The 26,986-nt window shown below is 36.2% G+C and overlaps 1 long non-coding RNA gene across 1 annotated transcript in view; it reads right to left on the bottom strand.

Annotated features, from left to right (window-relative positions):
- Positions 1 to 26,986, bottom strand: part of LOC120776065 — a 105,964-nt gene that overhangs the window by 7,132 nt on the left and 71,846 nt on the right. The window contains exon 2 of the long non-coding RNA XR_005705380.1: positions 1,030 to 1,429. This is a non-coding gene — a long non-coding RNA (uncharacterized LOC120776065). The remainder of the gene's footprint in view (positions 1 to 1,029; positions 1,430 to 26,986) is intronic.

Raw genomic sequence — 26,986 nt, 5'->3', positions numbered from 1 at the left:
GTTATAACAAGACGACGCCACTTCCAACATATCTTATCAATCAATGGATTTATTAAAAGAACACTTCGGTGAGCAGATAATTTCGTCAAAAAATAAATATCAAAGAATGTTCTTTCAAATGATAATAAACATTACCCATTAAATTTGAAATTTCTGTGCTTTTTCTTACAAAAAAGTAGGGAACCTCGAAATAGATCACGCTTTATAAGAGTTGCATTAAATTACTTACAAACTGGAAACAATTTATAGAACAGAATGGTGAATATTTGCTCTAAATCAGCTCATTTTAGCTATGCTAAATAAAATCTTCAATTTAATGCAAAAATAATGGATTTATTTTCACTAAACTGATTTGCTATTAAATAGGGACTAGATTTTTCAAAACTTCAAAAGTTTCCTAAACAAATTTTAGCTTCTTCAATTTCTAATGCAAATATGCCGAAACCTCAAATATCACACAAGTTGGTAAACACGAGTTTATAAACCACATACACAAACGCTTTGCTGTATACACTAAGTACAGACGTGCGAAAAACAAATTCAAATAATTTTCTACTGTTCCGCAGTGATTTCTACAACTCAACGCGCTACGTCCCCACTTCTAACGAAAAAGCGAAGTAGAAATCTGTTTGGCAAGTTCGTTATCACTGACGTTTATATTTTATTATACATTTCCGCATATTCGTATATACAGTATGTATGTACATATACAAAAGTACGAAAGCACGTTCGCACCAAAGCAAGAAACGCACACACACACATACATTTTACACTATTTTGCAGCGTTCACCTACTTTTCGCAGTTTGTTTAGCACTCAAAATGCTATGTACTGGAAATTCTGCAGCGTTAACACACACACACACACTCATAAACGGCAGATGTTAAATGGTGCTTGTGTGCGTGTGTGAAACGGCAGGTGGGACAGTGGCATGAAACACGAAAATGCATTTTGTTAAATGTATTTTTCTGTTCAGATAAGGAATCACAAAACATGAAAGTAAATGTTTATGAAGTCTAAAACTACTCACCACCGACATTCCGAGTTGTTGCTGCCACCCCTCACCGCTGTTATATTAATGCATGGCATGCCTTTGTGTGCCACAAACACGATAGTAAGCGATTTGGCAGTAGTTTTATGTGTGCAGCAACGGCAGCTCCAAGTGCTTTCTTGCCATTTGACTTTTATTTTCGCTGCTGCGATATATGAATGTGAGTAAGTATGTATGTGTGTGTGTACTCATTTATGCAGCGCTTGACCCACTTGCGCCAGCCAGACAGCCAAGAAAGTGGCGAAGAAACTCAAAGGACCCGCCAAGCTGAAGGAATAGTTGAATCGCTGCGAGCAGTGTTTAAGGCGGAAAAACACACAAATTTTACTATCGCAAGTCGCAAAACATGCAATTTGTTGGCGTTGATTATAAGCGAGTGCTGAAAAATTATAAAAGTACAAAAAATGAACTAATAACTATGTAAAGTACTTGACTTTCGCTAACATGAAATTAACAAGCACATTACATTGAGTTAATTTATTCGTGAAAATGAGCGCGATGACAGGAAGTTAATGCTTCAGAATAAGTAGAACACATTTTGAAGTTTTGAACAAGGAGTTTTTTACCTAAATTTTAAAAAATGGGATTTCTATATTTAACCACTGAACAAAGTAGTAAGTTTGCCACGGAGTTTGTAACATCCAGAAAGAAAAGGCGAAGAGCGTAATAAATATAAATGAACAGCCTGTCGAGCTGAGCCAATTTAACCATGTGTGTCTATTTGCACGCAAACTTTAGTCTCAGTTTTTGAGATACCACTCTGAAATTTTGCATATTTTTTTTTCTCCCCAAAAACCGCTCAATATATGGAATATCCGATATCGCACCACTATATGATATAACTGCCACACAAATTGATCATCAAAATCAATACAAAGATTTTTTTTATCCTTATGTACTTTAAGAAATACACCTATGAAGATTATTATAACTTCGGTGCAGCCGAAATGAACTTTTTTCAGGTTTTAGACTTACTTCGGTTAACATCAGTTTATCTGATTCGTATAAGAATAATCAAACACAAGGAAGAGCTGAATCAACTACCAACTACAGGCTGAATAAAACATAAAGCGATAAAGAGCTTATCTCGAACTCAGAACCACAGAGACGCTAAGTCTTCGTCAATGTATACCCAGCAGATTATTTAGAAAGCGGACCGAGAAAAAAGGAAGTTATACTGTGAAAAGACGAACGTTTGCGAATTGATTTCCAAGGTCATACATTGATAAATAATCAATCAAATCTAATAATACATTATATAAACTCTTTTCATATTTGTTTTTAATATGAAAATATTTTCAGATATATATTTAGGTTAAGTAATTTTAACACTTAGGTTAGAGAAAGTTCTTGAACGATTTCATCTACTTTGGCATTGAACTATAGTATGCTTGGTTACGCTAAAAAGTCTAGGTGTGGATATATTTTCATAGACGGATATCTTTTTTTTTTTGGCGCCAAACTAAAATGGAGGTATATACTATATACGGTATAACTTACGTCACTATTTAGTTTATTGGGCTGGAGTATGTAAGTCATGAACGGATCTCACTGATATTCGACATCAAACTACAATATATCCAAGATTTGTTGAGTTACCTTACATATTGACTAGGAATTATACAAGGAGTGTTCCAAAGTAAACAGGACTTAAAAAAAAACAGAACAAATGGTTTTTTCAACAAAATCAATTTATTTTATTCAAAATTGTCTCCTTCTGCTTCAATACAGCCTTTTGCACGGTCCAAAAGCATGTCGAACGTCAAACGAGTGTTTTAGCTCGTTGGCCGGTATGGCCGCCAGTATGCCGGTGCAAGCCTTTTGAATGGCCTCTACGTCTGCATAACGCTTTCCTTTCATGGGCGAATGCATTTTCCCGAGAAGGAAGAAGTCGCACGGTGCCATATCAGGTGAATACGGGGAGTGGTTAATGGTTAAAATGTGTTTTTTGGTCAAATAATCGGTCACAAAACTCTTTAATGATGTCCTTCGAATGTTGGATTCTGAGCAATTTTTGGTCGTCAGTCAAATTGTGCGGAACAAACCGTGCAGGCACCTTTCGTAAGCCCAAATGTTCGGTCAAAATGCGCTAAATCGATGTATTGGAGATGTTCAATTCCATTTCCATGAATATCAATTATGATTTCGGCTGAGTTTTGATGAATTCTCGCACAGTTTCGATGGAATTTCCGGTGATTACGGATTTTGATTGGCCCACATGTTGATCGTCATTTATGTCCTCACGACCACTTTCAAAAATTTGAAACCACTCGTGCACTCTGCTACGGAATAGGCAATCATCGCCATAAACTTGTTTTCAATTGATGAAACGTTTCGGTAAAAGTGTTACCAATTTTAATACAAAATTTTGTTCGAAGCTCATTTTCGCACCGATATCACAAACATACTCTCACTTAAAACGCAATAACTTCACTTCCAATCAATGAAATGTCATGAAATTCTCACTGGACAATCGATAAAGATAGCAGATTCTAATGCACCTGGCGCCACCAGGGGGCGCTAGATTCAAAAAGTCCTGTTTACTTTGAAAAGCACCTTGTATATGGCAAAACAAGATGATCGAAACTCAAAAACTCTCAATTTAAATTGAAAGTAGGTCAGTTTTTCCAACAAGAATATTAGAATGTCAAGATACAAAAATTTTTCGAATCATGATTAACTCATTAGGAATGTTTCCACTAAGTACGGTTTGATATAATTTTAACACTTTTCAAAAACTGTATTCAATTCTTTCCTATTATTGTGATATTGTGATTATACGAAGTTTCGTGTCTTAATCTGTTACAAAGTTATATCATCTTATACTCTTTCAATAAAAGTCATTTTTTGAGCCCCGCAATATGTAGCAAGCAAGCCATTGGTGGACTGCTTTTTATGCAACCACAGAAGGGGAAGAAGGAGGTGAATGGGGTAGTCCAACACCCATTGCTAATGAGGTATCTGGCGGTAGGCATAAAAAACTAGGTATAGGGGCCACCAAATTCAAAACTCTGTATGGAGACCCACGAACTCAAATCAAAGGTCTGTGAGAGACGATGCTCCTACCCCACTTGCACTGCATTGGGAGCAGGTTGCAGTACTATCGTCAAGCCAGCTCTACAGCGTACTGGTGTCACAGTCCATGAAGTCTCGGACCAAAAAAGTGCTTTGCGCTTTAACCAATATAAAGAATAAGAGCTTATGTGCTCTCTTGTGCAGCTGACCGAGGGCTCCAACAACAAGAGATATTCTCGGACAAAGCCAACCAAGGTGGGACTGAAGACAAAAGCGCGATAAAAGGCGGTGGTCGGGATATTTAGCCGACTCGAGGGTAAGTCCTACTTAAGTAAGAAAAGGTAAAACGGATTGACTGGGCCAGAGAGGTGATGAAAAACGGTTGGACACATTTCGCTACACACAAACGGTGCAGTGCCTTGGATCCAATATTTGCGAATTTGAGGAGCACATCGCTGAAAAGAGACAACGTTCGACAGAGAGCGAACCGAGAGCAATCTTGAAAAGGCGGAAGTTCCAGGACGTAGCCGATAACCTAAAAGTTAATCACCCGGACGACAAACTGGCAGAGAAATATTATGCACGAATCTAAACCCTACTTAAATCGGCTTTAACGCTTCACCGCCACCTATAGAGTAAATATTTTATTTATTTTAAATTTTTGCCTGAAAAATTTTTCTTAGAACAAAATGAGCTCAAAAGCCATGAATAAGTATTAATTTTAAAAATTTTTATTGTTCAACATTTTTAAGAAGTTTAAGAAACACTAATTGTTTTTAATACAAGACATTTTCATAACGGTAAAGAAATTGCATTTATCACTAATTGTGTTATTAAAACCGTATAATAATGATTCCTAATAATTTACATTGCAACTGAGAATAATGTATTGAAGCTAGGTAAAATCAAATGAAAGAACGAATTTTAAATAAAACTACAAAAACCTTACAATACAAATTTTAATTGCATTTCCTTCTAAAATGCATGTTATCCTAGTATTTACATTAGTATGTAGAGCTACCCGCATTTACTTGGCATCACTTACAATCGCTTCTAGTCAGGAATAGTAATTAAATGCAAGTACATTTGCACGGCTTATATATTATATAAAGCTTCAACATTTAACTCCATGCACACAAACAAACATACATATATACATACATACCGACATGCATACATACATATACTTTAAATAACTATTTGCTTGCGATTATTATTTTCTTTGGTTGCTGCCAGCGCCAATGTTACAACTTTTGTAATTAACACTTTTCCACAATTTAATTGTTTTAATAGCTTTTGCACGTTTAATTTCGAATTTGCATGCTTTGCAGCAATTCGAGCAGAAATTTACGCATTGCACTACATGCAAACACTCGTGCCGGAGAGCGAATGGCGTCGGAGAGGTAGAATCGCAGCTGTAATTAGTGTGTTGGCTTACAAGTTTTGTGAGGTGAACTTCTGCTTAAAAATGTGTGTTGGTATTCGGGAAAAGAGGAGATTTAGTCGGTTTTACTTATAAAAGTAGTTTTCTGTTTTAAATCCTGACGAGCGATCAAATGTTTATCAAGGGTTGAAATTTCAAGCCATGAGAGGGATTTAGATCCACAAGCAAAGCTAGTATAGCATTGAAATTTAGTTGAAAATCACAAGATTAACTCTAAAGAATTGTTATGCATAGAAGTTTTGAACTTAGTTTGTGAAAATATTCAGTACTTAAGGAGTTAGACCAATTTATAGTTATCCAAAAAGAGTCTAATTAAGGCAATTTATTCAAAAAGTCTCATATTTCTCTCCTAAAGGCTTTATTAAGTACATTTTAGAGTGTATAAGAATTTATTTTTATATTGACATTTTGATAGAAAATCGTTTCTAAGCCTTTACCTGTTTCCAGAGGGCCTCGACAGGCGACGATGAGACCAGAAGTACGTGATACTTAAAAAAAAATTAAAAATATCCATATTGACGTTTGCAAATTTGCATACATTGATGCTTATATACATTTTTCGCAAACGTGCACTTATAAAAAAGATAAAGTCTTTGACCTAAAAAATTAGAAGTAAATTATTTATGAAAAAAATAATAATTTGCAAAAACAAAAAAAAGTCTATTAGAATTAAAGAAGAAAGCATTTTTTCACACTTATGTCAAGTAAAGATCATTTGAAATGACAATAAAGCGTACTTTTAACCAAAAAAAATTCTATTCTCTGAATATGCTGGACTAACCTAATCCCTTAAAGACAACTAAAGGCAAATTTCTCGCCTAAAACCACGAATACATATAAGCAAGTGGCAAGCATGGCTCACTATCATCATTTCTGCCACCAAATTCACTCCATTTAGCAGGTAAAGTGCAGTTTTGTACACTCGTATTGATAATTGAAATTAATGTTGCGTATACGCCATGCTGGCCAATAGACTTGCCAGTGAGTACGTAAGATTTTCAAAGCAAACTTCAAACGAATGCACAAATTACCATTTCTGCACACATATATATGGGTGCATGCACGCGCACGTAAATGCCTACTAAGCAAATATTTCTAAGCGTTTGCTGGCAAAGTTATGCGCGCGTGAAAGCTCCGCTGCAATTGTGACATTTTTTTCTGTGCTGGCGAAACTCGTTCCAACTCTTAGCGCATACTTTTTCAATTTTTTTTCCATACTTTTTACTACACCGTGACACTTTCTCGGTATATTGCCATTTGTTTCATGCTTGGACTAGTTCTTGAGCGCAACTTTATGGCAATCAACTCTTTTTCCAATAGCTTGGCGGCGACTTTAGCTAGATGCTGCTATTTTAGAAGTTGGTCGCAGCACGCGAAAAAGTTGTGGAAACCAAGAGAGAAAAGTGGAAACTGAAATGAAACGTAAAATGCATAAAACACTCGATTTATATCAAGCGTTCGCCATACTTTTGTGCGCTCGATTATCAAAGTTTGCACGCCCCTTTGGTTTCTCGGCTTCCACCAGCACGCAGGAATATGCATTTATGTTATAAGTTGCATTGAGTACATATTTCCTACACTACAAATAGCGCTGTTGCAGTTGGTTAGCTAATTTCGGTGCACGGTAAGTTGCCAGTTGGTTATGCCTCGCCAAAGTGGCAAAAAAAAAATTAAAAAGGGGCAGTGAAGAAGGCGGAAAAAGCTAAGTGTGTGCAGAATTCTTCCAACAAACAACTTTTATTGTCGCATTGAAGTGGCAACATTCGCAAGATTGCAACTCGCGCGCTCACGCACCGTGGCACACGCCTTAGCGCCATAAGCTGGCAAGAAAAAGTTTTCACTAAACGCGCTGGCAACCGCCTGTTCGCACCGTCGCTATCTGCAGCGCCAGACTGAATTTACTGCCGTAAAAATCGCGACGCTTTAGCCGCTAGCTTCTATGCATTCGCTTGCTAAGCAAATTTTCCATTTTTTCCTCCAACGCAAACTTTGTGTTGCGACTTGCGCTAGCGCCCGTGATGGCTTTGATATTGCTTTGTAGCCAGAGTTGTGGCCGGTGCTGGTAGAAGGAAGATTCCACAAATATTTTTAATAAGTGTATTCCGGTAACCTATGTATATAACAATTTTGTAACTTAAAATTAAAAACAAAATAAGGGATTAGCGTTAAAATGCCCCAAAAACCCTACCTCAAATTCAGTTTTGTATTGTATTTTTCGATTGTTGATTAGAAACAAACTTAAAATCACTGTGCACAAAATGGAATGTGATTTTTTTTGTGGAGATCTTTTTTATTATGAAGAAATTAGTATAGGTGACTAACCCAACTAATGTATGGGCCTATTCTAAGTGTAAAGGTAGTATTATGGTATCAAATTTATGTACTTCAATACACAGATACAAACTTTTGATGTATTAGATACAAAGTGGGAATAATTTTGGGCATTCAATAAACATATATTACATAGAGCACTCTTTTCCTCAGGGTAGAATGCAAAATGTTCTAAAGAAATAAAATCTCGAATCGATTTTGCTCGAACAACTTTTCTCAAATACAAAAACATATTATGTAGCCATGACCTCAACATCATAACCAAAATACGTTTTTTAAAATGCTATGTGTGATCGGTGCTTTTCTATGTCATGGAAACGTGGACTCTAAAAATCACAGATATGAACAAGCTAGTCCTTCGAGCTACGGCTTATTATAAGAATAATACAAATTTCATGGACAGATAGAGTTACAAACAGTGAAGTTCTGAGAAGAGTGAACCACAAAAGAGAGTTGTTAAAGACTACAAAACAAAGAAAAACAGCCTACCTAGGACATATTATGAGGCACTCTAAGTATGATCTCCTAAAATTAATTATCCAAGGAAAAATTGAAGGAAAACGGACTATTGGCCGTAAATAGCTTTCGTGGCTTCGCCAATATTCGAATACGAATGGGCAAATAAAGAAGAAGAAGAAGACCGCCGCGTTTCAATGGTACGAAATGCTGTTAAGTAAACAGCAAACCAGAAGTACGCGACCGAACAAGCAACAATTGAACTTCCTGCTCGCATATTTATATAAACGAGCGAATAAATAATGTATGAAGTCAAAGTATCCAAAATAAAAGCCGACAATTAAAGCTTAATTCTTGAACGGCGCATAGCCTTAGGAAAAGTACTTTTCATAGAAAGAACAGGCGCTTTCGAATTACAAAACACAGACTGTTCACTAGAAAAATTGCGTAACATCTTGTGGTCAGAAAAATATAAAATAGCTTTGTTTGTTGAAAAAGGCTTTCGTCACTATGTGAGAAGACCACTCAAAACCAAAATTAATCCAAAACGTTGCCTGGAGGAACAATGATAAGGTGAAGAGGCAATGCACTGAAACAAGAATTGCATGGAATGATGTGGTTATTTCAAAATTATGCAGGAAACCATGCTGTCCTATGGTCAGACAGGAAGTGCTTTGGTTTTTGGTTTCCGTCAAGATAATGATCCAAGAAAAAAGACAAAAAAAGAGACAATTAAATTATTCGCCGATGTCGCCATAAGAATGTTTGGTGCCAGTGTGCTCGTCTTCCGATTTCAATCCAAAAAGAGCAGTAATAAAACAAGAAGTCGCTTCAAAGCTGATAGGCGTGACAAATTGAGTCAAGCGAACCATCCGATTTTGCACCCATCCTTTTCTCACAAATAAGCTGCTCTTTTGTCGTTTCGATATCGGTCCAGAGGAGCCGATAACGACATATTGTGTATATGAAAATTTATAAAATTATAAATATTATAGTTAGAGTTATCTATAGTCTGAATCATAGAAGCCGATGGGAATAGTATTTGTAATCCAATTTTAGAACTTTTCAAACTCAAGGAGATATTATGAGAATGTGTTACACTACATAGTCCTGCCTTAAGTTCGGTTCGGTTCGGTACAAAATTGTATTTAAAACGGTTATTTTTAGCCTTCACAAATGGTCCTCAAATGATTCGACCATTGATCAATAGCGGTACGCACAGTCTGCATTTGTATTGACAAAGCTGCTAGAACTAAAGAAGACTCTCCAAATTACTATGAGCTATGGTCTCGAACACAAACTGTAGTCTAATTGATTCAAATCTGGACTTTCAGACGGCAAATCATCTGCAGCCATGAAAACAGGAATATTGCTTTTAAACTATGCTGGAGCAAAATATTGTTGAAAGAGCATATGCTCTCCATCAAACAGAATTTTGCAAGACATCTGTGACTCCCCACCAAGCCATTACAGCAGCTGTATGGTAAGCACATTAAACCTTTTTCAACAGTAAACATTGCTTCATCTGTAAAATTGATACTTCAATGACTATTGACGCCTACCACCGCAGAAGCCGCTTGCATCTCCAGAGCTTATTTAGCTTCAAACGTGTTTACAGAAGATGACAATGGGTAGGCTCTAAGGTGCATCCTCATCCTTTCGTCCTCATAAAAAACACAAGATATTTAACAATAGTAATTCTTTTTTTTTATCTAAGAGGTCAGAAATAAAGGATTTCACCAAATATTACACTAAACCAAAAAAAATGTTTATTGAACTACAGTATTCAAATTCACTACTAAAAACATATGCCAATTTTTGAACTAATATTTAATGCCAACGATACTCCAAAAACTCTCTACAAAGCGCCTGAGAGATATTCTAGCATATCAGCAAAAATATACCAAATGCCAAAATTTGGGGAATTTTCGGGCATTTGCTGGAGGCGCGCAAATGACATCACAAATTTGTAGAACACTTATCTGCATTGGCATAACAAATAGCGATAGCCACTTAAGTGCACACTTACAAGCCCATTTAAAGCGCACAACTATGAATAATAAATACAATCATACTCATATACTTTTCACTCTCTCTCTCATTTAAAATCGCCAATTCAAAGTGAGTGCCAAATCGTTTTGACTATTAAGAATATTTAAGTGTATACGAGGGTGTATGTGTGTGTTTATCTGTAAATTTCTGTGGTAATTTGGTGAATTTGTGTCTGTATTTTTAATGGGGCAATGAGGCAGCAACCGCATTGCCAATGACAGCGGTTAGCTGCTGGCTCATAAATTGATTACGCTCACCAACAAACATCGATGTCATTATCGTAATTTCAGTTATGGCTTGAAGATAAGCATGATAAAAGTGAGACCAGCCAAACCGCGGTCATATTTCAGAGCATTTTGTACTTGAATCACAGCAAAAGTAGACGAACGGGCGATGTGGGTAGGTGACAGTTGGTGAGTCTGTGAGTCGGACAAACAGTTTGTTAGTGGGTAAGTCGGTCAGTCAGTCGCCTATCAGTCACTGAATCAGGCCATTGATTCGCTTACTACCACAAACACTCACCAACTCACGCACCCACTCTCTCACTAACTCTCTCACCCACTCACTCACTAACTCACTGGCGCAATCAGTGAGAGGTCGCCATGTCAAATATGCTGTTTCGACCGCCACTTAATACCCGAAACAATTTATAAGCCGCCTGCTTTTTGCCGGCTGCTACTCGTGGCATGCCACATGCAATTTTGAACGATTTCATTTTCCAGCGCTCTGAGCGTTGAGTGACCACTTGACACATTCACGATTTATTTATGTTATCATTTCATTTGGCATTTTCATGCTGCTGGAGGGTGAATATACAAGCGCTCCAACATTTAACATCCGCGGGGGATTAAATATGTCGACTTTTGTCTCACTCGCGGCGGTGTATCTCGCCTATCAACGGGAACTTCAAAGTGCTCGTAGTAGCTCTCCGCATACTTTTGCGACACTTAAAATTATTAATGATTGCCACAAAATTTGACTACCGAGTGCACGCTCAGAAATTCCTACACATTTTTTCTTAGCGGCTTCTTTATCACCTCACTTTGCTTGCTGGTCGTAAACTTGTGGTATCACAGAAATAGCTGCTATTTTCAGCAATACTGTCTGTCTTCGGTGGTAAAACACACGCCGACCACAAACAACTTCGGTTGTCATAACGAAAATTAAACGGAAAATACTTCCTTGACAATACAGTTACTTTGAAAATAAAGATGTAAAACGTATCATCAAAATAATTGGTTTTACTGCGAAAATATTCTCATCATAAGTTGGCATATTTTATTGCGCAATATTAAATTTACATTTCAAATCGTTAACTGTTGGAATTTCAAGAGTTGTTCGTATTCGGTCATTAAATATTGCAGTACTTATAGATGTATTGAGTACTTTTGTAATTATTTAATGACCAAAGTTTGAATATATACATATCTGTGTATTTATATATTACTAGCTGACCCCGCAGCCGTTGTTCTGCGTAAAATTTGTGTTTTGAAATGAAAAAAAGTTGAAATTATATTGTGTCGAAAATGATTTATTTTCGATTTTTCTACATTTTTTTAATGTAGCGCAACTTAATATACATAATTTTTTGATTTCTTTTTTGGTGCGTAAATATACAGAAAAGATGCTCGTCAACACTCCACATATATGTATCTGGCCGTGTGAAAAACATAGCATTTCCCGATTTCCTTGTGTCCTGTTGATTGTCAACGCAAAGCCAATTTTCCCTCGAAATTGAATACGTTTGAACTGAAAGGCTGTCCCTTGTATTCGATTACACAGTTTCGGCGCATGAAGATTGTGAAACATAATGATGACAGATCTAACTTTGAGACGCAATGCTGGGGCATTCCAAGCTTCTCTAAAGAATTTGAAAATTCCTCTGGATAATTTACGGTTTCGTCTTCCTTGTCAAGACGATCGATCGATTTATATGAGCGAGAGATTTATATGAGATTTATATGAGTTTAAGTCATTAACATCGGTATTTTTGGCAGCTAAAATTGCGCGTGCACTCAAGCAATTGCAGTTACGATAATTTGGCAAATGTTCGGATAAACATTCGTGATGAGTTCATCTTCCGTTGAAGTGAATTGACAAAAGGGAGGTGAAATTGATATCAAACCACTGGAAGTATCAACCGAAATTTGCCCATTTTCAATATTTAGCGAATACAATGTAAAATGTCATCGGCAGTGTCATTTTTTCGTATCCCATAATTAACGCGAATTTGAAGGCTGATATGTCGAAATGATCTTCGCGAAAACTATGCGAACTTCAGTGGCATGCGAAGTAACTATCGCATTGTCCTTCGTCTGTTTCCAGTGATTATCATATACCAGCAAATGCAACTGCTGGCATGCTTCTCAAAAAGTTGCACACACTGTACCATTCACAATACGCAATTACTTAAATGAAGTTGAACCGCGAGACGCACAACAGTCGGAAAACATTCATGAATTGCAAAAGTAAATATCCTACAAAGCGATTTATTGCAGTTCACATATCGACTATTTGGTACGATACATGTGTTGTCAACTTCGATGTATTGTTAACGTCGAACGCCATTGTCGTCTGGTGAGAGACGCCGATACAGTGAATATCCATTATTTCCCATTTCCGTTTCCGAAAGAAAAGCACATGAGTAGTGTTTCGTGCATTTATTGTCAAACATACAAACCAAAGTGGGATTGTAAGGTTCGCAGGGTCCATGAACCATATTGGTTTTCACAACTTCGTATAATTCTGGATCTATCTCTGAATCAGGAGTTTCCGCCGAAATGATTTCATCAATTTGATCTGGTGTAATCACCATCCACATCCAAAGGAGAATGTGTGCGTGCGGCAAACATATTTTTTGCTACTCAACAGAATACATTCAGCATCTAACAGCACCATATATACCATAGGTTGCTTCAAGATAAAGACCACCACACATCGCAGCTATTGTTTAATAAGTCGTGCTGTGATATCGTTACGATTGCTAGCTGATTGACCGCGATCCATAATTCCGCACGTATGTCATCGCATTTTGGGAGTACTTCTTGCCTTTTCTTGGGCTGCCATATGTACGTTGATGGCAAAAAGAACGCCGACCAATATTAGCGCGACCTCTCCGTGGCTTCGTAACAAATTTAAAAATGCAATTGATCACATTGTGTGAAACACACATAAAGTTTTCACTGAATAATTTTAAATAATTTTTCCTTTGGATAGCCGGAATAAAAAAGCAAGCGATCAAAATTGAACAATTCAAATTATTTACAAATCAAAATATTGAAAAACAAAACAAACAAAAATTGAAAAAAATGTGTATGGAAAATGTTACTTTTTGGAATTGTCCAATTATCCGACTTCTCCCCAATAAAAGTATAAGGTATTCTGTTTCCAAACCTTTCCCGATCCACAGCAATCAACCTTTCAATTTCAAGATTGGTTCAACCGTTCTCTTAGTGTTACTAACAAACAAACATTTTTTTTTTTCATTTTTGTATGGGAAAAAGAAAAGGGCTGTTTTTAGAGATTTTCCGGAAATTACTCGAATTTTTCTCGCCGTAAAAACCATCTTTGAACTTCAACTAACATTTAAGAAAAAGAATTGGCCAAATTGGTCCAGGCGTTATTGAGTTATGAGCGTACATACATTTTTACGATTCATTTTTATTTATATACATACATAGATTTTGAAAATTAAAACATTTGGCCTTCATTACTGTGGGCAAAAAGCAGTAAGACTTTAAATTTCGCGCAAACTCCGATTCACAGAAATATTTTGTTCTGGGTTAGTATGACTGTCAGTGACATCTTCGCTAAATTTGACATCAAAATTATCATTGCTGTTTAGCATACGATTGCCTTTCTGTAGTACATAAAGTGCAAGTGAAGTTCCATTAAAGTTTGTGTGTGAAATTAAATTTCTGAAAATTCTCAGAATGTTGGGAAAGGCCTTCAATGATAATTGTTTGTCGCGAGCAAGTGATTTCGTTTGGTACAAATCTTCAAATGGGATCGTCAATAAAATAAAGGAATTGGTAATTGAGAATCGACGATTAACAGTCTGAGAATTTACTGGCATCAGTGGAAAACCGGAAGGATCAGTGAAAGCTATTTCAAAACAATATATGGACCTAAGAAAAATGAAACTCTTATAGAACCCCCAGTGGTGACCTAGTGACTGATCCTCATTTCATACTAAAATTATGGACTGGCACTTCTCCAGTCTGCTGAATGGCAGTGAAGGCATAACATCAAGAGATAGCGAACCCGATTTCCCAATCGATGACGATGGAGCAAACGATCCATTACCCGATCATGAAGCAGTTCAGGTAATTGACCCGTCTGAAGAACAACAAAGTGGCAGGGCCGATGGATCGTAGCTGAGTAAGGAACATGCATCAGCTTCTTTGCGGAATATGGTCAGACAAAGGCATGCCCGACGACTGGAATTTAAGTGTGTTCTGCCTCATCCACAACAAAAGAGACCCCCAAATCTACGCCAACTACCGTGAAATAAGCCAACTCAACATCGCGTATAAGGTTCTATCGAGCGTATTGTGTGCAAGATTAAAGCCCAGCATCAACGAACTGATTAGACCTTATCACTGTGGCTTTAGACCTGGAAAATCAACAACTGACCAGATATTAACCATGCGCCAAATCTGGGAAAACCCGGTGAAAACAGAATCGACACGCACTACCTCTTCATCGACTTTAAAGCTGCTTTTCACAGCACGAAAACTGACGTTAACCAATACCAAAAGCTCCGTGAGGATCGGGAAGGACCTTTCCTCTCGGGACTTGGCTCCCACATCACTGTTGACAATCATAACTTGGAAGTCGTAGATAATTTCGCCAATCTTGGAACCAGTGTTAACAGCAACAACAATGTCAGCCTCGAAATTCAACGCAAAATAACTCTTGCCAACAGTGCTACTTCGGATTAAGTAGACAATTGAAAAGTAAAGGCCTCTCTAAACGAACAGAAAACAAACTCTATTAGTCTCTCAATATTCCGGTCCTGCTATATAGTGCAGACATGGACGATAACAACATCTGATGCGTCGATGTTAGGAGTTTTCGAGAGAAAAGTTTTACGGAAGAATTTATGGTCTTTTGCACTTTGGCCTCGGCGAATATCACATTCTATGGAACGATGGTGGCTACGCTGGCTGGTCATGTCGTCCGAATGGACAAAAACACTCCAACTCTGAAAGTATTCGACGCAGTACCCGCCGAGGGAAGCAGAGAAAGAGGAAGACCTCAACTCCGTTGGAAAGACCAGGTGGAGCAGGACCTGGCTTCGCTTGGAATCCCCAATTGGCGCCACATGGCGAAAATAAGAAACGGCTGGTGCGCTGTTGTTAACTCGGCTATAACCGCGTATGCGGTTTCTATGCCAGTAAAGAAGAAGAAAAGTTAAAACACGATTTGTGCCTAAATCACTCATTGCCTTGGATCTATGCTTACGATCCGGAAACATACGATCAATCGGCCGAATATCCTAGCCAAGGTGAGCCAAAGACCGCATCAAATCAGTCAAAAATCAAGGTTATGTCGACAGTTTTCTTCGATTACCGAGATATGGTGCACTCAGAATTCCTTCCGACCGGCCAAACTGTCACCAAGGAATACTATTTACCTGAAGCTATTCGTAAAAAGAGACCGAAATTATGGGCCGAGAACTCTGGTTTTTGCACTACGATAATGCACTGTCGCATACTGCATTGATTCTTCCTGAGTTTTTCGCCAATGATTATACTGAACGTTTTACTAAGAAATTAAAATTATTTTTAAGTTCGAATGAAAAATTAAACAAAAATATTTGCAAATCTTTATATCTTTAAATTACGTTTTAAGTTTATACAACTTAAGCTACAACCAACCATAACAACAACTTGCCCAAAGCACTGCACCACACTTAAAAAAAGCGACAAGAAAATTAGCAGAATTTGGATAAAAAGAATTTAGTTAGATGAACAATAAAAGTTGTGGTCAGGTGTGACACAACGACACAAACGCGCAACTCAAACGGCAGCCATAAAAACCCACGACAAAATTGGCCAAGGCAATTGGTGGGAGTGCAACCAACGGCAACTTTCTGAACAAGTTGTCTGTTTGCGTGCTTTATTACCTAACAGCAGTGAAATCAGCAAGAATAAAAGAAGAAAAAACCAAAACTACGCTGGATGGAAATAAAAAGTGTAGCAAGAACCGCCGACCGATACCGGTCAGGCGTTGAAATGTAGCCCGCAGTCGCGCGGCAGCTGAAACAGTGAAAACGGCTGCTGGGCATAGAACCTTTTCGACATCGGAGCTAGATACAGAGCAACAAAAAGTGAAGGCAAGCGCCGAAGGTCATAGCGTTGGTGGGAAACATAACAGTTGTTGTTAGAGAAATAGTAAAAAAAAACGAAGCAAACCACGAACCAGTGAATTTACTCGTACAACACTGGCGGCGAGTAGCTTGAGCGTAAGGAATGTAATAAAGCTCATGTTTGACACTGATCGCATTGTACGCTGGTACTAGAAAGCATGGATGTCTATAAATTACGACCACCAGCGAAAGCTTACAAGCATTTCACACCACCACCATTGCGCATTTAATTCTATTTTGGAGCATAAAATCACAGTCAAAATGGCAGCGCATAAAATGTTGATTACTTTTTTCCCGCTAAATGTCTGTGTAGCAGAGAATCTGGATTTTTATGTACTATTTGTATTTTTCTCGTTTTTCATGTTTCAATGGTTTCCAACATTCAATTGAGCGTGAGCGCTAAAGCAATTTCGAACTTCTAAAAAATCAATTTGGCAATTTTTAACACTATTCCAATTGCTCGACAAGATTTTTGCACCATTAAAAGACAATGTTAGTTCCACGCTTACATCCTCCGTACTTGCGTGAGTGTAGCGGCAACGAGTAAGTGAACAACAGCAAGAACAACAACCAAAACATACATTGACATAGTCGTGGAGGAATATCCTTGATGACAGCACTCATTTATCTTGTAGTATTTCGCTCGATTTTATGCCCGCTGCATAGAAAATGGCGATTGCGATACAGGGTGTGCGTGCGAGTGTATACAAAATGGAAGAATGTTGAGAAACTTGCGAAATTTAATTATTTATTAAAAAACGTATTATTTGCCATAGGATAATAGAAATATGTAGATTGAATAAAAATAGTATAAATCAAAACCTGAAGGGTTGCATATTACGCATACATATATTGTGGAAATATCACGTGGAATTTTATGTCTAGCCAAGAACAAAAAATAAATTTGCTTGTTAGTGGAAACTAAGCATTTAAAACTTCGCTTTTAGCCTTAATTGTAATAGTAATTGTTATATATTTTAAGAAAAAGTCGCTGGCAGTAAATTCTGACGATCTCTAACCAAATTGTGTCACGTTTGAGGTTAAGTTAAGAATAATCAAAAATTGTAGGCGATTTTAGTGATAAAATGTGTCTGCAAGCTTTCAAGTTTGGGCCCTTATTCAATATCATTGGAATCTAAAAATATATAATACTTTTAATAAATTTCTCTTGGAACCTGTTGCTACAGAGTGTTTTATAGTTACTATATACTTAGTTCGCCTAACGGTTGTATGTACCACCTAAAGCTAAGCGAGATAGATATAGGGTTATATATATAAATGATCAGGATGCTACGCCTACAAACCGTCATTAACCGAAAAAAGTGCCATAGGTAAGGACTAAATTAAGATATGAAACTCTAAATAACTCGTAGAGTTTACTACACATATCTCATAAACCAATAAAGCTACAACAACGAAATTCACCCAGCAAAAATACTAAGAGAACTCCTACCACCAATATTTAAATGGTTGAAATGGGAAGATAACCCCGCTCACTCCCCATATAACCGTACTGTTAAAAACTACTAAAAATGCAATAAATCAATAAGTAAATACGCCAGAGACATTATATTTTACCTTCGGTGGAATGAGGGGGCTTTGTCGGAGCCGGTGCGAAAATTGGACGATAGGTGTGGCACGCCCACTTTGTGGTGAAATCCTATATCTCTGGACCCGACCTGCCGATTTCGACGAAATTTAGTTACGCACGTAATATAGAGATTTTCGAACTTCCTGGTGACTCTGTACCGCATATGTCGGCCAATATGTTATTCCAATGAAAATTTGGGCAAAAACTTGACCTAGCCCCTATTTAGCCAATATCATGATTTTCCAATTCTGGGTGACTTTACTCTAAATGATTGGTGTTTTAGTATGTGGCATGTATACTCGTATATGTATATAGTTGGCGGTTACGGGAAAAATATAAAATCGGGTCGATACTATTCCAACTTCTACATACTACATAAAATGATTTTCGTTTTTTTAACAAAACTTTTGTGTCTGTCAGTGTATGAGTTAAATACAGTATATGTGTATATAAAATTCCGATTCTCTGGTTCACGTTTTATATCATAAGGTATTATTTAATAATAATAATAACAATAATACCTAATGATTACTCTCCTCGGTCCATCGACGCGAGGGGCGCAAGCCGCGAACGAGCGGAAATGTTCCGAGTCATAAAAGGCAAAAGAAGATTTAAGCATTGTGGTCTTAAGCTGCTCAGCAAGAGAAACAAAAACTTCTACAGCCAAAATTAAGAATTGATTAAAGTAAGTTTATTATTTTTAAATGTTACTGTAGTTACTAAGTGTAGATAAAATAATTTTTTAATGGTAAAGGGTGAGTCTGTTAGATTAATTGTGCTGGAATGAGAATTGAAATCGTCACATATACAGCGGAATGGTTTGTTTAGCTCAAAATTTGTTCCAGAAAACTTTAAAAGTAAAAGTCTAAACTGCCTGGCTGAGCGAGCAGGCACGTTAAAATGAACATCGGACAGAAATGGACCACAGACAGACCCATTCATAAGTTTTATAAGAAATATTATACCAAGCATTTCCTTACGACTAGCGAACATAGGCAGATTTATCAGTTTTAAACAATTAGTATATGGGGGAAGACTTAACCTAGAATTCCAATGTAAATGGTTTAAGACAAAAAGTAAAAATAGCTTTTGAACAGACTCTAACTTCTCCGAATGGACTTATCAAGGGTTCCATATGACAAAAGCATACTCTAATATAGGCCTCATCAAAAATGTAAACATAATTTTCGTTAAATTTTTAGACCAACGTTAAAGAAATCTAAGAGCGCCTTTAGCATTAAAAATCATGGAAGATGTATGAAGATTAAAATTGAGTTTGGGTCCATAGTTACTCCCGGATCAACAAAACTGCGTACGTGCTGCAAAGTAAAGTTTTTTTATTACGTATAAAGAGGGTCTACAGATCCACAGGAAAATCATATTGTTTTACATTTTTAAGGCTCAATTGCATATCATTTCTAACGCACCAAGAAACTAAGATATTTAAGCCTTAATCTTAAGAAAATTTTCCAAAATTTTCATATTCAAACATTTTCTAGGATATATGATATGTATATTTGATGAAGATTACTTGACAAATAAAAGAGTTTTACATAAAGCTATATGATATAAAAAAAGTTTCCATACAAAAACATCATTTTTATCACCAAATTAGCACCTGCTTCAGAAAGAGAGGACGGATGAAATTATTCAGAACGATATTTCAAAAGCTGAAGTGCTAGTTCGCATATTTAGTTCAGGTATTTAACAGAAAGTGAAACATTCCTCACGCTTTCCGTACATGTACATATATATTTGTTAAAAACGGAAGCTTAACTGCCGGATTTGTTTAAAATTTCAGCAAAAATAAAAATAATATTTGGATATTTAGATAATCAAGTCTCCTAACTATTACTACCACATTTTCCTTGTCTTTCCGGTAAAACAAAAATGTTATTAGGTAATTTTTCGATCCAACGGTTTTCATCCTAATAAGCCTTAACTTCTTAACATACCCGCAAGTGGAATTAAAAAAATCGAACTTTTTATTTGCATATACTATATGTACATCGAATATACATACATACATACTTACATAATGTATGAGCGTATTTTTTAATAATATTTTAGCTTAGTGTAATCGGCGCCCAAACTTTTAAACGCGTTTTACTCGAATTGCTGTTTTCGGAATCAGTGAAAACAGCTGGACCGATTGACTTCCAATTTTTACACGTCCTACTTAGATACATTGATCTTGAAATGACCGAACGAATAATTCCAAAATAATAATGAGTTCTTCAGTCCCTCTGAAATGTAAATTTTTTCACAAAAAATCACTATTTTTGAGGAAGCCGTCGTTTTGTCAAAAATCAAAATTGTGACTAGTCTTCGATAATTAGCTGAGTGCATCTATACAATAATAAATTTTTAAGAGAAAAATCTTTATCAATGCCAGACACACTGTTTCGGAGGTCCTCGTAGAGATTGGTTACGGGATCAAGAAAATTAAAAATTTTCAAAATAAATCACCGAATTAATTAATTATTTTTCTTTTTTTATCGAATCAAATTGCTCCTTAAAAAAAGTCGCGTTTTTTCCACTTTACAAGTGGGCATAAGGCTTTAAGTAAATAGTTTACATTCCAATCCGGTCTGGATATGACAATTTTATAGTTTAATTCATATAAATACAGGTTTATGTATCACTTAATCTCACAAATCCTTACCATCACCCTGTATACATTGTACATGGATTTTTATGAATATTCACTTGTACGAATGAATGTCTGAATCTAAATTGCAAGCATTCATTTTATTCGATTGTTCGCACATGTTGCATAGATGAAAGCACAATTTTAGTGAGCGCGAAAATTTGCAGCAAACAACAACAACAAAAAACTAAAGAGAAAATAAAAATAATAAAAGCGAGCGTGTGGAAAAATGCGAAAACAAGCCAGCGCATGTGTACCTACTACTAGTCATACGCATGGACACTTGTACAGTTGCAGTACAACTACAACAACATCACACACACACATACATTTGTGAGTCGTATGTTGTAAACTACCTTGACACGAGTTGGCACAATAAAAATGACTGCAACAAATGTTATAAAAATGCAAGCAAACACTGCCGTTGTGCCACGTAAAACATAGAAATAAAAACACAAACAAAAACGCAAAAAAAGAGTGGCAGTTGCAACTGAGAATAAAAAAGCAATAACAATGTTGTGAAAAGAAAATAACAAAGGAATAACAGCAAGAGAAAAGGGGCACTTAAAAATTGCAGAAGGCAGGCAGAATCACACCCTGGCCAACAGCCAGCGGCCACCAACCAGCGGAGTGTAGAAGAATGGTCAGCGTGTAGCTAGCAAAGCTAAACAACAACAATAGCAAGTTATGATATTGCCAAAAACAATTGCAATTATACGCAATGACGTGCTGCAGCTGAAAGTGTACCGCTTGATTAGCCAATGGACGCAGTGCGGGGTGTTATAACAGTTATCATGGCGAAAACTTGTTAACAAAATAACGAAATGTTGTAGTTTATGGGGCGAGGAGCAAACAATCATAACAGTATCCGAAATCATCACTAAACATAAGGTTATTAAGAAATCGCTATTTTGATTCGCTGGACTATCGTGGGAAAGACTCGTGAAAAGAGAAACGACACACACCATCTCTTCGTCGATTTCAAAGCTGCCTTTGACAGCTCGAAAAGGAACTGCTTTTATGCCGCTTTGTCTGAATTTGATATCCGCGCAAACATATATGGTTTGTGTAAACTGATGTTGAGGAATATCAAAAGCTCCATCAGGATCGGGCTCTCAGAGCCGTTCGATATCAAACGAGGTCTCAGATAAGGCGACTCTCTTTAATACGACTTCTTCAATCTACTGCTGGAGAAAACAATTTGAGCTGCAAAGCTGAATAAAGAAGCAACAATCTTCTAAAAAAGTGTGCAACTTCTGGCGTACGTCAATGAAACTGTTATCATTGACCCCAAAAACCGCGCCGTTAGTTCTGCTTTCTCCAAACTGGATAAGGAAGCGAATAAAATGAGTCTGGTAGTGAACAAGAGCAAGACGAAATATCTCCTGTCATAAAACAAACAGTCGTCGCACTCGCGGCTTGGCAATCACGTCACTGTTGACAGTCATAACTTTGAAGTCGTAGATAATTTCGTCTATCTTGGAACCAGCGTAAACACCAACAACAATGTCAGCCTAGAAATCCAACGTAGAATAACTCTTGCCAACAGGTGCTACTTTGGACTGAATAGGCAAATGAAAAGTAAAGTCTTTTTTCGATGAACAAAGGATAAACTCATTAAGTCAGTCATTATTCCCGTTCTGCTATATGGCGTAGAGGCATGGACGATGAAAACATCTGATGAGTCGATGTTACAACATTTCGAGAGAAAAGATCTGCGGAAAATTTATAGTCCTTTGCTGTACGAGATATTCGTCAACATTGACATAGTTCAGCGAATCAAGTCAATCAGTCAAGACAGTGGCTGCTCTGGTTAGGTCGTGTTGTCCGAATGGAAGAAAGCACTCCAGCTCTGAGAGTGTTTGACGCAGTACCCGACAGGGGAAGCAGAGAAAGAGGAAGACCTCCACTCCATTGGAGAGATCAGACAGAGAAGGATCTGGCTACATTTGGAATCTCCAAACAGCGAAAAGGAAGAACCACTGGCGCGCTATTATTAACTCGGCTATAATCGCAGAAGCGGTGTAAAGAAAACTATCGTTCTCGGTATAAGGTTTTTATTTTATTTACTACTTCGCAAATATTTTCCTCTCATATCCCAAAAGCTATCATATTAGATTCGACCAACGTCAGTTGCCATAGGCTTTCAATGGTACCGCCTTTTAAGTGCAGTTTCTCTCGCCTATACAGATTTTACCAACATATCAATGAATATACCCGAGAATTCCAGACTACTACTGTCGGACTCGATATTTCACCAATGGATGAACAGACATGTCCGCCTTTTTGCGTCATTCTCCATGAGCTATATCGGTTGATGGTTCGATTTAGGATTTTAGTTAAAAAAATTAGGAAGTGAAATCAAAGTGTGAGTTTTCTCGTTTGATGGCGACTGTCAAAACAAGGTATATTTCGCGCACCTTCAATGAGCTGTTGTCAATAAGAAATTGTAGATTTTTGTGATTTTATCCTCCTTGATAGCCATTTATGTTGCTTTTGGGGCTAATGCAACCAAAAAACGGCGTGTACCTCAAACTGTCAAAACTATAAGATCACTAAAATCCACGATGTCTTACTGACAGTCCGCCCACTGAAGGTGAGCGAAATATTTGAAACAAAAAATATTTCAAAATGCCACATTGAAATACAGCCTGTATGAAATATAAAGCAAAAGAAAACCCCATGCGCAGTACACTTCAGATTTGCTCCTGTGCGACTGCTTTTTGGTTCCAAACTTGCAAATATCATATTTATGGCAAAAATTAGAGTTTAATGAGAATATTATAAGGCAGGGAGGTCTACTTTACTGACCACCAGAACACGTGTTTTTTATACCGTTACAGATGTTGGAGCATCACTGAAAAAAGTAAAGAGCTAAACGGTATCCAAGTTGAGAAATAAATAGCAACTTTTCTAAAAGTTTCATATTTCGCTTGCAGGTCAAGTACATATAGAATCGCCCTCGTAAACCACTATCCACGAAACCTGCTGTATATGCCGTCGGCGAACATTTTCTTTGCAGAAATAAATGAACTGCAATTGTTAATGCATTTGTTGAACACGTTTTAGAATCGAGTAAATTTCAAACTCAAGTGATTTTGCGCCCGCATGTATGCTTTAATTTGTGCACAAACACTTTAGTTGCATGTTTCGAATTCAAAGCCACCAGCTACATATTGACGAGTTGCTTTAATTGAAAAAGCTGGTTCGCTCATGATTTCACATTTGCATATTTAAAAATAGTACATATTTAAATACTCGGCATACAACATTTAACTACAGCAAATTCACTCTCAATTGCTTTCAATATCAATGTGTGTTTATAACTGCTCAAAACAAAGTGGAAATCATGGCAGCCTATGTGTTTTCCATGTTCCATTATGCTTGCCGCCCCTTCAATATTCATTTTCTCAACAAATTTTTACTTTACTGAATGAAAAAATGAAAACCGTGAAACCATTGTTGTCAAACGTATTGTTTCAATTTATAAATAATTGCTTGTTAAGTGCAATTTGTTGTTGCATATGAAAATTAATCAGAAGTTGTTATGAAAGCCTACAATTATAAAAATGTTGCCTATTTGTTGCGTTTTCTCGCAAACAATTTTAATAAATACCCGCAACTAATTGTCGGTGAAATTCCTTTTTTTTGTGTTTTTTTTCTTTATTTACTATTTTTTACACAAATTTTTAATTACTGCGGAAGGTGTTGTTATGCATGAAAATATCCATGGTATGACGACAACGATTGCAGGTGGAATGGATATTAATTAATTTACTTAAATTTAATATCACTAAGGTGTTGAACTACATTTTCATTAAATATTGGGTAGTCGAAAAAGTCTTTTCGTATTTTGTCAATGGATGTCGTTTTAGTCGTATATCTCCAGTGCTACCAATCACATTGTGTCATACCGTATATTATTGGAAAGGTGAAATTTTAAGCTTCATTTGACAAAAAAATTAAATTCGGAGAAGTTGGAAAAATAGTTACAGCTATTCAAAAATTTGTGAAAATAATGAAAATAATCGCTATATTTTTGAATATTTGAATAAAAAAAGAAGAATACCACGCAAGCCACCAATATAATTTATAAAGTTTACGGAGACGATGCTTTATCAGTACAAGCAGCACAACAATGGTTCGCTCGCTTTCGTTCTGGAAGTTTCGAAATTTCGATTTACACTGATGAAAGCTTTGTACGGTTGGAGTAATGTCTTTAGCGGAAAAATGGCAAAAATGGTACATATTTGTTTGTTTATATATAAACAAATAAGTTGAAGTTTTATTAGAAATACGAAAAGACTTTTTCGACTACCCAATATACACTTAAGGCGGGTAAACAGACTGTAGATGTGGTCTAAATAAAAATCTCTTATATTTAGTGATTTCTAAAATTAAATCAAAGGGTTTTATGCGCCTGCTAGCTAGACATTTTTGTGAACTGTTTCAGAAGCATTAATAAATTAATAAAAATAATGTATATTTCAAATAATTTAATTATGTATATTTAAAATAGAATTTACAGTAATTTAATAGCCGAAAATTAATTTCGAAAATTCTTTAATTCCGTTGCTTCCGAAGCCGTTTGGCAAGAGAATATCCGAAATAAGATGCCTAGCGGGGAGGAAGATTTTTCTGTATAAATTTATCGCAAATCTTAATCCAAGAAAATTGTTATTACAATTATTATTACAGCTAATGATCAAAAGATTAGTCAAATTTTTGATTTTCGACAATATGCATGGTTATGGTTCTTAAAGCATAAAGTCGTTTGTTATGAAAAATTTACACCTCAAAGTGGCTTAAGGGGTCAGTAGGGTAATCTTTTTTCAAAAAAAAAAAAAATGTTTGCATTTTCTGTTCCCTTATACCCTTAGAATTAATGTAGAAACCCACTTTATTATTGGAAGGTTTCGGAAAAGGCCAAAAAAAAAAAAATACCACTCGACGTTCGGAGCGCTCGGAGTGCACATCTCAAACTTTAAACGCGTTTTTCTCAAAACACACTTTTTTAAACTGGCGGACATGATTCCGATCGAGCTACTCTACCGATTTGCTTAATTTTTTTTTTAAATGTTCACAAAACGCCTGGATATCGTCCCTACTACATTCATAATTTATTGACAATGTTATGACAAAATTTATGTAAAAAAAACATGGGGAAAAATTAAAAAACAAAACTTTTTATTTATCAATATTTTTTCATTATTCTATGTTGTAGGAACGATAACCATTCACGTACTTTTTAAAAACAAATTAGGTTTTTGTGTTTCAGATGATCCAAACATGAGAAATCGTGTCCGCCAGTGCAAAAACGCATATCTTCACCCAGCCATTCCTCCGACAGATGTCAGCAAAAAATTTCGAAAAAATTTAATTATACACTCCACGATATACCTCATGATATGTGAAAAAAAGTTCTATGGTAGAATAAAAATATCTATGACAAAAAAGGGATTATATACAATTAGAATCTTCAAAAAATTGATTTTTTTTATTTTATATTTTTAATATATTTAAAAATTGCATATGTTGGATATTTTTGAAGTTACACGCAAATTTAAAAAGGCGTTTCAGAGTGCTTGGACGTACAAGGCCAAATTTGAAACGCGTTTTTCGCAAAATGGTGTTTTCAAAGTCTGTGACCAACATTACGGCTCAACTGCTTAGTTATAAAGCAAGAGTTTTTAAATATTTTTTTTAGTAATTAATAAACGTTAAAAATTTTTTTACAAACAATTTATAGCGGAAATTTTGTTTTTTTTATTGAAAACCCGCCATTTTGTCAAAAAATTATATTATGCTTATTCCTTAGATTAATTACTAGATTTAACATTACTTTAACGAAAATTTCTGGAAAATTCGTTTTTTTTAACTATTTATAACCACTTAAATAATCTAAACTGTTATCAAAAATCTTAATTCTTCGATGACCTAGCAAATATATTAAAGAAGGCCGTTTAAAGTTTTGTGAGCCACTATATTAAAAAATGCAAGCAAATACGCTCATATCTCTGAAAC

Source organism: Bactrocera tryoni, chromosome 4 (assembly GCF_016617805.1).
Source record: "Bactrocera tryoni isolate S06 chromosome 4, CSIRO_BtryS06_freeze2, whole genome shotgun sequence".
Lineage (NCBI taxonomy): Eukaryota > Metazoa > Arthropoda > Insecta > Diptera > Tephritidae > Bactrocera > Bactrocera tryoni.
This window is presented reverse-complemented; position numbering and strand designations above follow the sequence as displayed.